The sequence below is a fragment of the Trachypithecus francoisi genome, unplaced genomic scaffold (genome assembly GCF_009764315.1).
Source record: "Trachypithecus francoisi isolate TF-2019V2 unplaced genomic scaffold, Tfra_2.0 Lachesis_group7, whole genome shotgun sequence".
Lineage (NCBI taxonomy): Eukaryota > Metazoa > Chordata > Mammalia > Primates > Cercopithecidae > Trachypithecus > Trachypithecus francoisi.
Window position 1 is genome coordinate 16,213,678 of NW_022681472.1, and position 11,274 is coordinate 16,224,951.

Sequence of the window (11,274 nt, forward strand, 5' to 3'; positions counted from 1 at the left end):
ACTGCCTAGTCATGATTATGACAGTATTGAAATCATGGATTAATTTAAAAACATTTGCATCCTTACAGTAACAAGTTAGCCATCTAAGGGCATGGAATAGCTCCCCATTTTTTTCAGATCATCTTTTACATTTTTAATCAAATTTACTTTTCTCCACAGATGAATTCAGGATTCTTGACCAGTTCATAGATTTTGGTACCATTATGAATGAAGGATCTTATTTTAAAATTTCTTGTTGGGTATTTTCTGGCATAAAAACTGTTATTCATTTTAGTAGGTTGATCACACTGACAAACTTTCTAAACTCTTGATTAGTTCTAATGGTGTGTTGTTGATCCTTCTTTTTTCTAAATAGATGATAATATTTTCTGAAACCATGCCAGTTTTATTGCTTTAGAAAATATTTTTCCCAGCCGGGCGTGGTCGCTCATGCCTGTAATCCCAGCACTTTGAGAGGCCAAGGTGGGCGGATCACGAGGTCAGGAGATCAAGACCATTCTGGCTAACACAGTGAAACCCCGTCTCTACTAAAAATACAAAAAATTGCGGGGCGTGGTGGCGGTGCCTGTAGTCCCAGCTACCCGGGAGGCTGAGGCAGGAGAATGTGGTGAACCCAGGAGGCGGAGCTTGCAGCAAACCAAGAACACATCACTGCACTTCAGCCTGGGCAACAGAGGAAGACTCCATCTAAAAAAAAAAAAAAAAAAACGAAAAAGAAAGAAAATATTTTTCCCATAATCCTGTGAAAGCTTCATTACCTAAATTAAGAGCCTGTCATTCAAGACATCGCTACTTTTCTTATTAAGTATAATAACATTTGAAAGGTACTTAATGATCACTCTCTGTCATTTCAGCATACCTGTGAGAAAGACAAGAATAGGAGAGTTGTAATTTACAAGGATGTAGTCACTGTGCATTATTAAATATATACTCCCTGCTGGGCCTTTCTCTTTAGAATGCTTTGTTTAGTCAACACTTTAAAATACACTTAGTTAGAAGAATAAATTTAGTTAGGGGAATAAAATTCAGAAAACCTTAATCAGAATTAAAGATAAAATGTGTAAAGTAATGACATATCCCAATAATGATAAATAATCATATCCCAAGTAATTATCCCTCATTCAACATTCTGAGGGTTACTAGATCTTTTTCTTTCTCAGGTTATTTGTTTACTCAGTAAATTACTCAGATCTTGCCTATTCTATAAAGATTGGGTCATTTTTTCCAAGTCAATTTCACTTCCTGTTTTTTTAAAGGAAACAAATAATAACTTGGAACATTTTTTTGAGCTTTACACATCTAAGAAGTGTGTAGCATCATGGTTTATACTTAATAGTTACCCTAAAGTTGTTCTAAGTATTTGCTATGTCTTGACTCATTAAGGTCTTAACTCGGAAAGGTCTAATCCTTTTGACTGAAATATCTGGGGGGAAATATCATTGGGTCTGGTGCTGGGGAAAGTTGGGATCTGAATAATTTTTTATTTTATCTGTCACCTATCAACGTCCCCATCACGGGACATACCACAGAGATGTGTTGGTCCAGCAGAAGCACAGCCTTCTCCTAATGCCCTCACATGCTGGAGCTGGAAAAAGCTGGAGGAATCCAACCTATTCAAGTTATGAGAAAGAACCAACTCTCTTCAGCCCACCCAGCTGGTGAGAGGCAGGTACTAACACTCGGGTATGCTTTCTCTCACCCCAGTTCTTCCACCAGCACACAAAATGCCCTTCTTCCCACCTTCGCAAGGGTGAAATGTAGTTAATCATCAAGAACAAGGATGGTGTGGAAGGAAAAAGAAAGGGGCAGATACAGCCTAGATAATAAGTAGCATTGTATAATGTTGGGTATTTTTTTGTTAAGACTCATATCAATTCAAATAAAACATAGATTATAACAGCTAACACTATTAATCCTTGCTATATGCATTTTATATGGATTATCTCATTTAATCCCTACAAAAGCCTATGATATGGATGTTATCATCATTCCTATTTTATAGATGAGAAAACGGGCTTCAAAATGTCAGGTAACTTCCCTATGATGCCACTAGACAGTGGCAGAGAAAGGACTCAAATCAAGAATTCTCTGATACATAAATCCATGTCCTCAACCATCAACCTATCCGTGGTCAGTTTTCTTACCTCCATTTTACAGCTATGACCTGGCACAGCCCAGTGTGGCAGAGTTCTTAGATACAAGTTATGGCAGCCAACTCTGGTTCAGTTACGTAGAAAGAGAGTTGGTTCATTTATGCAGGAAGAGGAAACCTAGCAAACTCACCAACTCCAGGTTGCAAGAACCTTGCCGTTCTCTGAGGCACCCCAGGGAATCCCCCTGACCCCATCTATGCGCCTATTGTCCACTGCAGAGCAGAACTCCATTTCTTCTTTCTTAGTAGATGGATTACTTCTGTCAAAACCCATATTATCCCCCATCCCCCCCACACCACATTTCCTTTTTTCTTTTTCTCTTTCTTTTCTTTCTTTCCTTCCTTCCTTTTCTTTCTTTCTTTCTTTTTCTTTCTTTCTTTCTCTTTCTTTTCTTTCTTTTCTTTCTTTCTTTCTTTCTTCTTTCTTTCTTTCTTCTTTCTTTCTTTCTTTCTTTCTTTCTTTCTTTCTTCTTTCTTTCTTCTTTCTTTCTTTCTTTCTTTCTTTCTTTCTCTTTCTTTCCTCCCTTCTTTCTTTCTTTTTTTTTTAGGCAGAGTCTCATGGTGGAGTGCAGTGGCGTGATCTCGGCTTACTGCAGCCCTCTGCCTCCTGGGATCAAGCAATTCTCCTGCCTCAGCCTCCTGAGTAACTGGGACTACAGGCACTTACCACCATGCCTGGCTAATTTTTGTATTTTTAGTAGAGATGGGTTTTCACCATGTTGGCCAGGCTGGTCTCCAACTCCTGGCCTCAGGTGATCCACCTGCCTCGGCCTACACTGTTTTTTCAATCCAGTGGCAAGAGGACTTTGAAATGTCCAGGTGTGAGTCTCAGCTTCAAATTTACAATGGAACCGTTGCTGCCTCACCTTATTTCTTATATTCTTCCCTTATTTATGAAGACCTCTAATAAAGCCCAGAGCTAGGGGGACAGAAAACAAAATAGCTGCAAGTGGTTGTGAGGCTTTACTATTCCTCCAACCATCCCTATTCACAGGAAGGATGCACTGCGTGTGGATCGCTGGTTCCCACTTTCTATATGTCCCAAACTGTTACATCGAGTGGTATGAACTCACCATTTGTGCAGGTCAAAAATGATGATTCATTGGCAATATCATTTAGTTTAAGAGCAAGGATTTCCCCCAACATTTGCTGTTTCTAGAACTGAGTCTTCATTTGGTTATGCTGCTGTTCTACAAGGGCAGCTAATTCTGAGATGTGGGCTACAAGGCAAGCTTGGAGAATCCCACAGACTTCAGCCCATTGCCTGTCTTCTTTCACTCAAAAATAACTGCTTTAGGCCAGGTGTAGTGGCTCACGCCTGTAATCCCAGCACTTTAGGAGGCCAAGGCAAGCTGATCACCTGAGGTCAGGAGTTCAAGACCAGCCTGACTAACATGGTGAAACCCTATCTCTACTAAAAATGCAAACAACTAGCCAGGCAGGGTGGCACGCACCCGTAGTCCCAGCTACTCGGGAGGCTGAGGCAGAAGTATTGTTTGAACCTGGGAGGTAGAGCTTCCAGTGAACCGAGATTACACCACTGCACTCCAGCCTGGGCGACAGAGTGAGACTCCATCTCCAAAAAAAAAAAAAGTGCTTTAGTGAGAAGCAATTCTATGTGAGTATGAGATACCATCATGATTAATAAGGTGTTCATGAAGGCCATGTGGGCCATGAAGGAAGAAGCTTGTTAGGAAGGAATGTCAATGCAATCCAGGTTCATAATAAGTCTTCATTCCAGTGATGACAAATTGCTACCTCTACAGTTATGGAAAAGATTCAGTGTAATAAACAGGCTACCAGAAGGCAAGCTGCTGCTCCTGATTTTGGTGCCACTTTGACATTCAGGGTTTGTTACTGAAGTAGGCAAGTGGGATAAGCAGCCAGGTGAGGTGGATATGCAGCCAGGTGAGGTGGATATGCAGCCAGGTGAGGTGGATATGCAGCCAGTTGAGGTGGATATGCAGCCAGGTGAGGTGGATATGCAGCCAGGTGAGGGCCTGTGCTTGTCTCTGAGCCCTTGCATAGCTTCCTCCCTCCATGGCCTCTCACTTCATGTACCTATTGGGTGGCACTGGGTTTCTGGGGATAGTGGCTGACTGATATCCCGAGAGGATGGTCATGTCCACCTTATTAAAGAGCGCCTCCTTCACTGGGAGGAATTTTGGTGAGTCTTATCATGGCATTATTGGTGCCTGTTCTCAGAGGTCAGTCTATATTCTTTCCCTGATCTGGTCACCAACTCTTTTTTTTTTTTTTTTTTTTTTTTTTTTGAGACGGAGTCTGGCTCTGCCGCCCAGGCTGGAGTGCAGTGGCCGGATCTCAGCTCACTGCAAGCTCCGCCTCCCGGGTTCACGCCATTCTCCTGCCTCAGCCTCCCAAGTAGCTGGGACTACAGGCGCCCGCCACCTCGCCCGGCTAATTTTTTTGTATTTTTTAGTAGAGACGGAGTTTCACCGTGTTAGCCAGGATGGTCTCGATCCCCTGACCTCGTGATCCGCCCGTCTCGGCCTCCCAAAGTGCTGGGATTACAGGCTTGAGCCACCGCGCCCGGCCCACCAACTCTTAAGTCTTGCTCTTTACTAAGTTTTTACTAGGTGGCCAAACAATTAATCACTGTCCACACAGCCTAACCTCAACTCCTGTCTCCTTGGTAAAATACAGAATGAGAAGAACCAATTAGTTATGCTGGGATGATTGCCTTTCTTTACTGTTTTTCAAGAGTCGGTGTCACTCTTTAGCAGTCTACTCCCAGCAAACACCTACACACTGTGCAAAGTCATATACACACAGATTTGTTTTTCCATTTTCAGTCAACTTATCAGGAGGATTCTCCATGAGGCTTAGGTGTAGGATGAGGGAAGGGTCATAACATAGTAGGCAATGTACCTGCGTGTGCGAGCCATCTGCCCATACAATTTTCTTATGCCTTCAGGATCTGCACAGCCTGAGTGATGGTGCTTTTGGGAATGCCTGAATTTTGGCTGGGAGGATGAGATAAAACCTACTTCATAATGCAGAGTTCAGGTTCACCTGGTTTTCTATGATTAAATTTGCAACATCCATCAGGGTCCAGTAGCAATCTTTTCTCAACAGAAAAATAATTCTTGCCAAGTGATTGTGGCTTTACTCCTAAAACCTAAGGGCCTGGCAGAGTCTTCATATAGTTGCCTCATTTCTACCTGCACTTTGAACACCCTTGGATCCAGTCTTAAGGCTCAAATGGAAGAGCTCTTTCTGCCACAGACTTGTCCAGTTGGAGACTGGTGGGGCCCTCCTTAAAGCTAGAAGCCTTTCAATTACCTGGTGCGTGGAGGACAAAGCACAGCCAAATATGGCATATGTTGCCTCCAAACTCAAAAGAGGTTCACAAAGTATTGTACTTCTTTCTTACAGGCTGCAAGGTGAGACAATTAGTTCTTTACTTTTCAGAAGATATGCCTTCAGTACCCCCATGGATCTCCCAGAAAGTTTACTGATGTATTCTTCATTTTATTTCCATGGGATACCTCTGGCTTATGCTATCTTACCAAGAAATCTATGGCACCTGCTATTTTCTGCTCTCTGAGTCCTATCATACTGATCTTATCAATGTAGTAAACCAATGTGATGTCTTTTGGGAAAGCAAAATGATCAATTTTCCTTTAGCACAGAGCCCTAAAGCAAGAGGATGAAAAGTTTCTGGTGCCCAGCCTGCCAAAAACAATCTTCTTCTGATGTTTTGTATTTATTAGGATGGGACAAAAGCATTTTTGAGATCAGTACTTGCATGGAAAATACCAGGGGCTGAGTTGGTTTATTTCAGTAGAGAGAGACCACATCTGGAACAGTGGTGGCAATTAGAGCAACCATTTTATTAGCCTTATGATAATCCACTGCCATTCCTTCTCCAGAACTCTTTTATCTTTTGCATCACTCTGAGCTCTGTTACTTATCACTACTTCTGTTTCCAGTTCCTTTATCAATGAACATCCTTAGTCCGAAGCAACAGAAACTGGCTCTGGCTGATTTCTGTATGGTATAGCCCCTCCATCTTTAAAGTCTTCAGTGAAAGAACTTATCTCTGCGGTTCCCCCAAGGATAGAACATAGTTTTTTACTTATTATTTGCTAGGGAGAGCATGTGTCAAGGACTTCCATTCAGTTCTTCCACCATTGTAGCCTTTACTTCACCTCTAAGGGAGAGTTAAAGTGAGGACTGGACTGATTACTGAGATGACACGTGCAGTCAGTGGGGGAAGGGTTCAGGATTCCACTGAATCTCCTGGGAGAGGGCTTTGGTCAAAACTATTTCTTACCTCACTCCCCAAAAGCTCCCTCTTTGATGAGAGGACCACAGTGGTGTTCTGGGTCTCCAGGAGGTGGTATTTACTAAGAGCATCAGCAATCTATCCTGTAGAAAATGGGAACCATGATGCCATAAATAACATTAGCCTTCACCTGATCCATGCATCTCTCAATGCTTTGGTGAAGGGAGTGTTTTCTTGGGACCCTCTTTGGAGACGTGGTAAGGTTTGAGGGAATGTGTTTCACTTACTTGCTCATGATAAATCTGCTCCCATCCTTTCTCACTCTCCAACCCCCACATCTTTGGAGTCCTTCAACTATATTTTATCAGGTAATGCCTGGCATCTCAATCTCATTCAGCAGGGACTATCATTGAGTACAGGTTTCTGTTGACCAAACAAGTAAACAACTGAATCTGTTCCCAGCTGTCTGGGCTAGCTCAAAGAATCCAGACTCTGGAAAATATACCTATACCCATGAAATTCAGTTCAATCTACAAGTGTATACTTCCCACCTTGCTGTGGCCCTTCACAATACATCTTCATATGTATTTGCCAGATTTGTGTTAAACTGAATTACTTCTTTGGTGTGCAATTTCTTGGGGGCTAAGATTTGGTATTCTACTTGGCCTTCCAGAACATTCTGGGGCCTGACTCTAGTTAAAAAGCTAATTAGATGTCTAAGAAAGTTGTAGATGTGGGTCATAAGGATAATTTTTGCCCAGATGAAGTAGTTGGGGAGGTTCTTCCACAAGATAGCAATAGCTTTGTCGCAAAAGAGAGGATGAACTTCCCTGGTCTGCATGGAGAACTCAGGGGGACCAGGGGATCCTCACACTCTGAAGTCCACTGGATCCCTGCAAGTCCCCATTTCAATCGCAGGCTTTTACTCATTCCTAACCAATGTGCTACATTTTGCATAAGAGACTAGGAAAGCTGTGAATCCATAAGCATACAGTATCCAACTTTGAGTTTAGTTTTTGACCTCCTCATCTAAGGCTGTACGAAATAAGAGTTTGCTATAACAACTCCAAGTTTAAAGACGATGCTTTGACTCAAGAATTTAGATATTTGAGCATTTTCTTTAAGTTGTCCCCCTCTGTAGAGACAACCACTTCACTCTTAGATCTTGAATTTCTCATAACCTTCATAGCACTGTTGGCAGGGACGCATGTCCCCACTGAAGCTTGCTGTTAGGGAATGGGCATTTTATTTGAAGGATGACAGGTTTTGCCACCATACCATAAGATCTGACAGAATCACATCCAGCATTTTTTTCCTGCTGTCTGCCCCAACTAGGCATGATAACCAAACCCAGATTCTCCTCATTACCATAAGGTCTGTTTCTGATAACCACTTCTGGTTCCAATTTCCCCATCTGTGGGCATTTTTAGTTTTAAGCAGCAGGAACTTACTGTCCATTTAAACAGAAAAGAAACTCATTAAACAAGATAACATGAATCTCAGAGAATTTCTAGAAGTGTGAGAGAACAAGGAATAATTCCCCCAAATCAGATCACAGAATGTATCCAATGAAGATTATAGCTCTTTTCTCCCACGCCTGATACCTTGTTCATGAGACACAAGAACCAACACTACCGGATCTGTTCTCCTGGGATCTTGACTTGCTACAACCATTACCGCACCAGAGAGAACTTCTTGTGGTGCCACCTCTTTGTGCCACACTCTGACTCCTAGTGCAGGGCATGTGAATTTCATGGTGGAGCTGAGTCATGCCTTTGCCCTAGCAATCAGGGAGGCCAAGGAAACCTGGCATTTTCAGCTCTGATAATGGAAACTGGGCTCTGTTTTTCAAAAAATTTGTGAGGTGGGAATTCCCTAAAACTGGGAAGAGGATTGTCCAAAACTTTGATTCATATATACTACACCATGTCACGGGATACATCAACAATTTAAAAAATTACCATTGAGTACCTATTGCCTTGGGAATAGATAGATGAATAAAATAAAATCCCTAAGATTATAAAGTTTAGGCTCTTGTGTGAGAAACTCATCTAAATAAGTATGAGGCCCTGAGAGTGCAGAGGAGGAAATCATTCATTTCAACTTGGATAACTGAGGAAGACTTAGTAGAAGGAATGATATTTGCATTGGGTCTTGAAGGCTAAATAAGGGCCCATTAAAGAAAAGTGAGGGATAGGATGAGGGACATGTAAGGAGAGAATTCTAGAGTGTAAATATTTATTAAACTTGATGGCATAGTCAGGGAATGTCGAATAGTCCAAAGTTAGTAGAATAACTTAGCTAAAAGGGGATGTAGAAAATAGATTTCAAGATCTTGAAAACTAGGCTGGATATTTATCTTCTAAGGGGAACCAGTAAAGACATTTAAGCAAGCAAGAAAAAAATACAAAACTTCTGTTTTAGAAAGAGAACCTTGGAAGATGGTTTTAAGTGGGAGGAGGCCACGATCAGTAGGAAATTTAAGTGAGTTGTTGCCAATGGCGAGAGATTACAAGGGTCAGAAGAAACATGAAGGTCATGACTGATGGATGGGATTGGCCCGAGAGTATTTTGGAAGCACTATTTATTAATATTAGTGATAAAACGAATATGAAGTACAAAGGAAAGGGAAGAATTAAAGATAACCCTAATGTTTCTGGTTTGAATGTCTGAGCTGGAAAGCCATTGACTAAGGCTGAAATACAGGAAGAAGTGACAGGTGCAGGAAGAAAACATGCTGTTTGGTTATGGACTTTCAGAGTTTGGGGTATTTGAAAGGCATTTGGGTTGGAAAATTGGATCTACAGACCAGTGGTCTGGCCTGGACATACAGATTTGGGATTCGTAGGCACAAGACAGGCGATTGCGGGCCTGAGAGTCAACCAGGTTGGCTAGGGATAATGGACAGAACTGCGGACTCCCAGGACCAGCAACACTAAATTTTTAAATAGGAAAGGACTAGAGAAGTGGGTGGAGAGGTAGAGGAAAAGCAGGAGAGAACACATTTTTATAAATAAAAGAGAGGAGAGGGAAGGAAAAGGAGTTACAAGAATCGGGAGTTACAGTGGGGCACTCAGCTCCTTTTTTGAGCATGTCAGTGGAATACTAGCAGCAGGACCCAAACATCAGTGAGTCTTGGAAGGAAAGCAAAGAAGGGGAGCTGATGGGGAGCACAAATTCATGAGTAAGAGCTGAGCAGGAGCCAGACTCCTGATATCTGACTCCAGACCCGCACACTCCTCTGGGGCTCCTCAAACACGTTGCTGGCACACAGTCCCTGCTGGCCAGTGTTTGCACATGAAAAAAGGGGTCCTACCAAGAACCAGGTTTGGACTCTAAGTTAAAGAAAGTTGAACATGCTTTTTTACTGCCAAATGCGTCAGGGAATTTAAGACTGTTTAATGTGCGTTGAGAATCTCTACAAGCTGGAGATGACACAAACTCTCAGAACCTGCGTGTTTGTTGATCGTGAGTTCTCATTTCTTGAAACGGGTGTTTCCAAAGACACCTGTGGAGAGCTATCATCCTGTTTTATCCACTGTACCCAGTTGCTTCCATAAAAGGGTTATATCAGAATGCAGTGTAGACTGAGGAGCCTGAGAATGTGGGGGCACTAGTTCCATGGCTGGGAGCCTCACAGACTTTTAGCATCAGCAAACTGGCTGAATTTCAACCATTCAGAAAAGTCTCTCCTTTTTTCATATTTTAATATTTCTGAAATCAAGGTGGGCCTTATAATTGATTAATATATTTAATATAGTGCTTTTGGCCAGGCGCGGTGGCTCACTCCTGTAATCCCAGCGTTTTGGGAGGCCGAGGTGGATAGATCACTCGAGGTCAGGAGTTCGAGACCAGCCTGGCCAACATGGCAAAAACCCATCTCTACTAAAATTACAAAAATTAGCTGAGGGTGGTGGCGTGTGCCTGTAGTCCCAGCTAGTTGGGAGGCTGAAGCAGGAGGATCCCTTGAACCAGGGAGGCAGAGGTACCTACATGCAGTGAGCCAAGATTGTACCACTGCATTCTAGCCTGCACAACAGAGCAAGACTCTGTCTCAAAAATATATATATATATAAAATATACGTATATATACACAAATATATATGTGTGTGTGTATATATATATTTATATATATAAAAACATAGTGCTTTTTTTCTTAATGCCCCATGGTTGTTACTAAACCAATAGTGTAGAACAACTCAGATATTCATATTGCTGCAGGCAATTTTAGTACTGAGGGATGATAAAATTAGTGAGAGAAAGTTTGAAAAGAAACAGGACCTTTACATAGCCTCAGATTATCTCATTTGCTCCCCCCTTCCTTTCTTATTACAAAGGAGAAGTAATAATGTTACTATGGAGAAACCTGGCAGACTTCACCCTGACCAAGGGACCAAGGTTAACATCAACAGTCATAAGACATATTGGCATCAGGTACCTCATAATACGATACACTGAGAAGACCACATCCCCTCTGTAATATCTTCCCAATAATGTATCACCTTTGTCTAGTCATGAGAAAACATCAGGCACAGCCAAACCGAGGAGCATTTTACACAATACCTGAGCAGCATTTTTCAAAAGACAAGTAAAGACTGAGCTGAGCAACTATCACAGATGGGCGGGGAGCAGGAGACATGACACCTACATGCAAGGTGGGACACTGGATTCAGTCCTGGAACAGAAAAAGGACCTTAATGAAAAAACTGGTGAAATCCAAATGAAAGTCTACAATTTGACTAATAGAATCATACAAGTTTCTTCATTTTATAATTATATAACGGTTACTTAAGGGTTAACAAAGGGGAAGCTGTATGAGGAGCATACAGGAACACTTTGTACTATTTTGGCAACTCATCTTTGCATCTAAAAT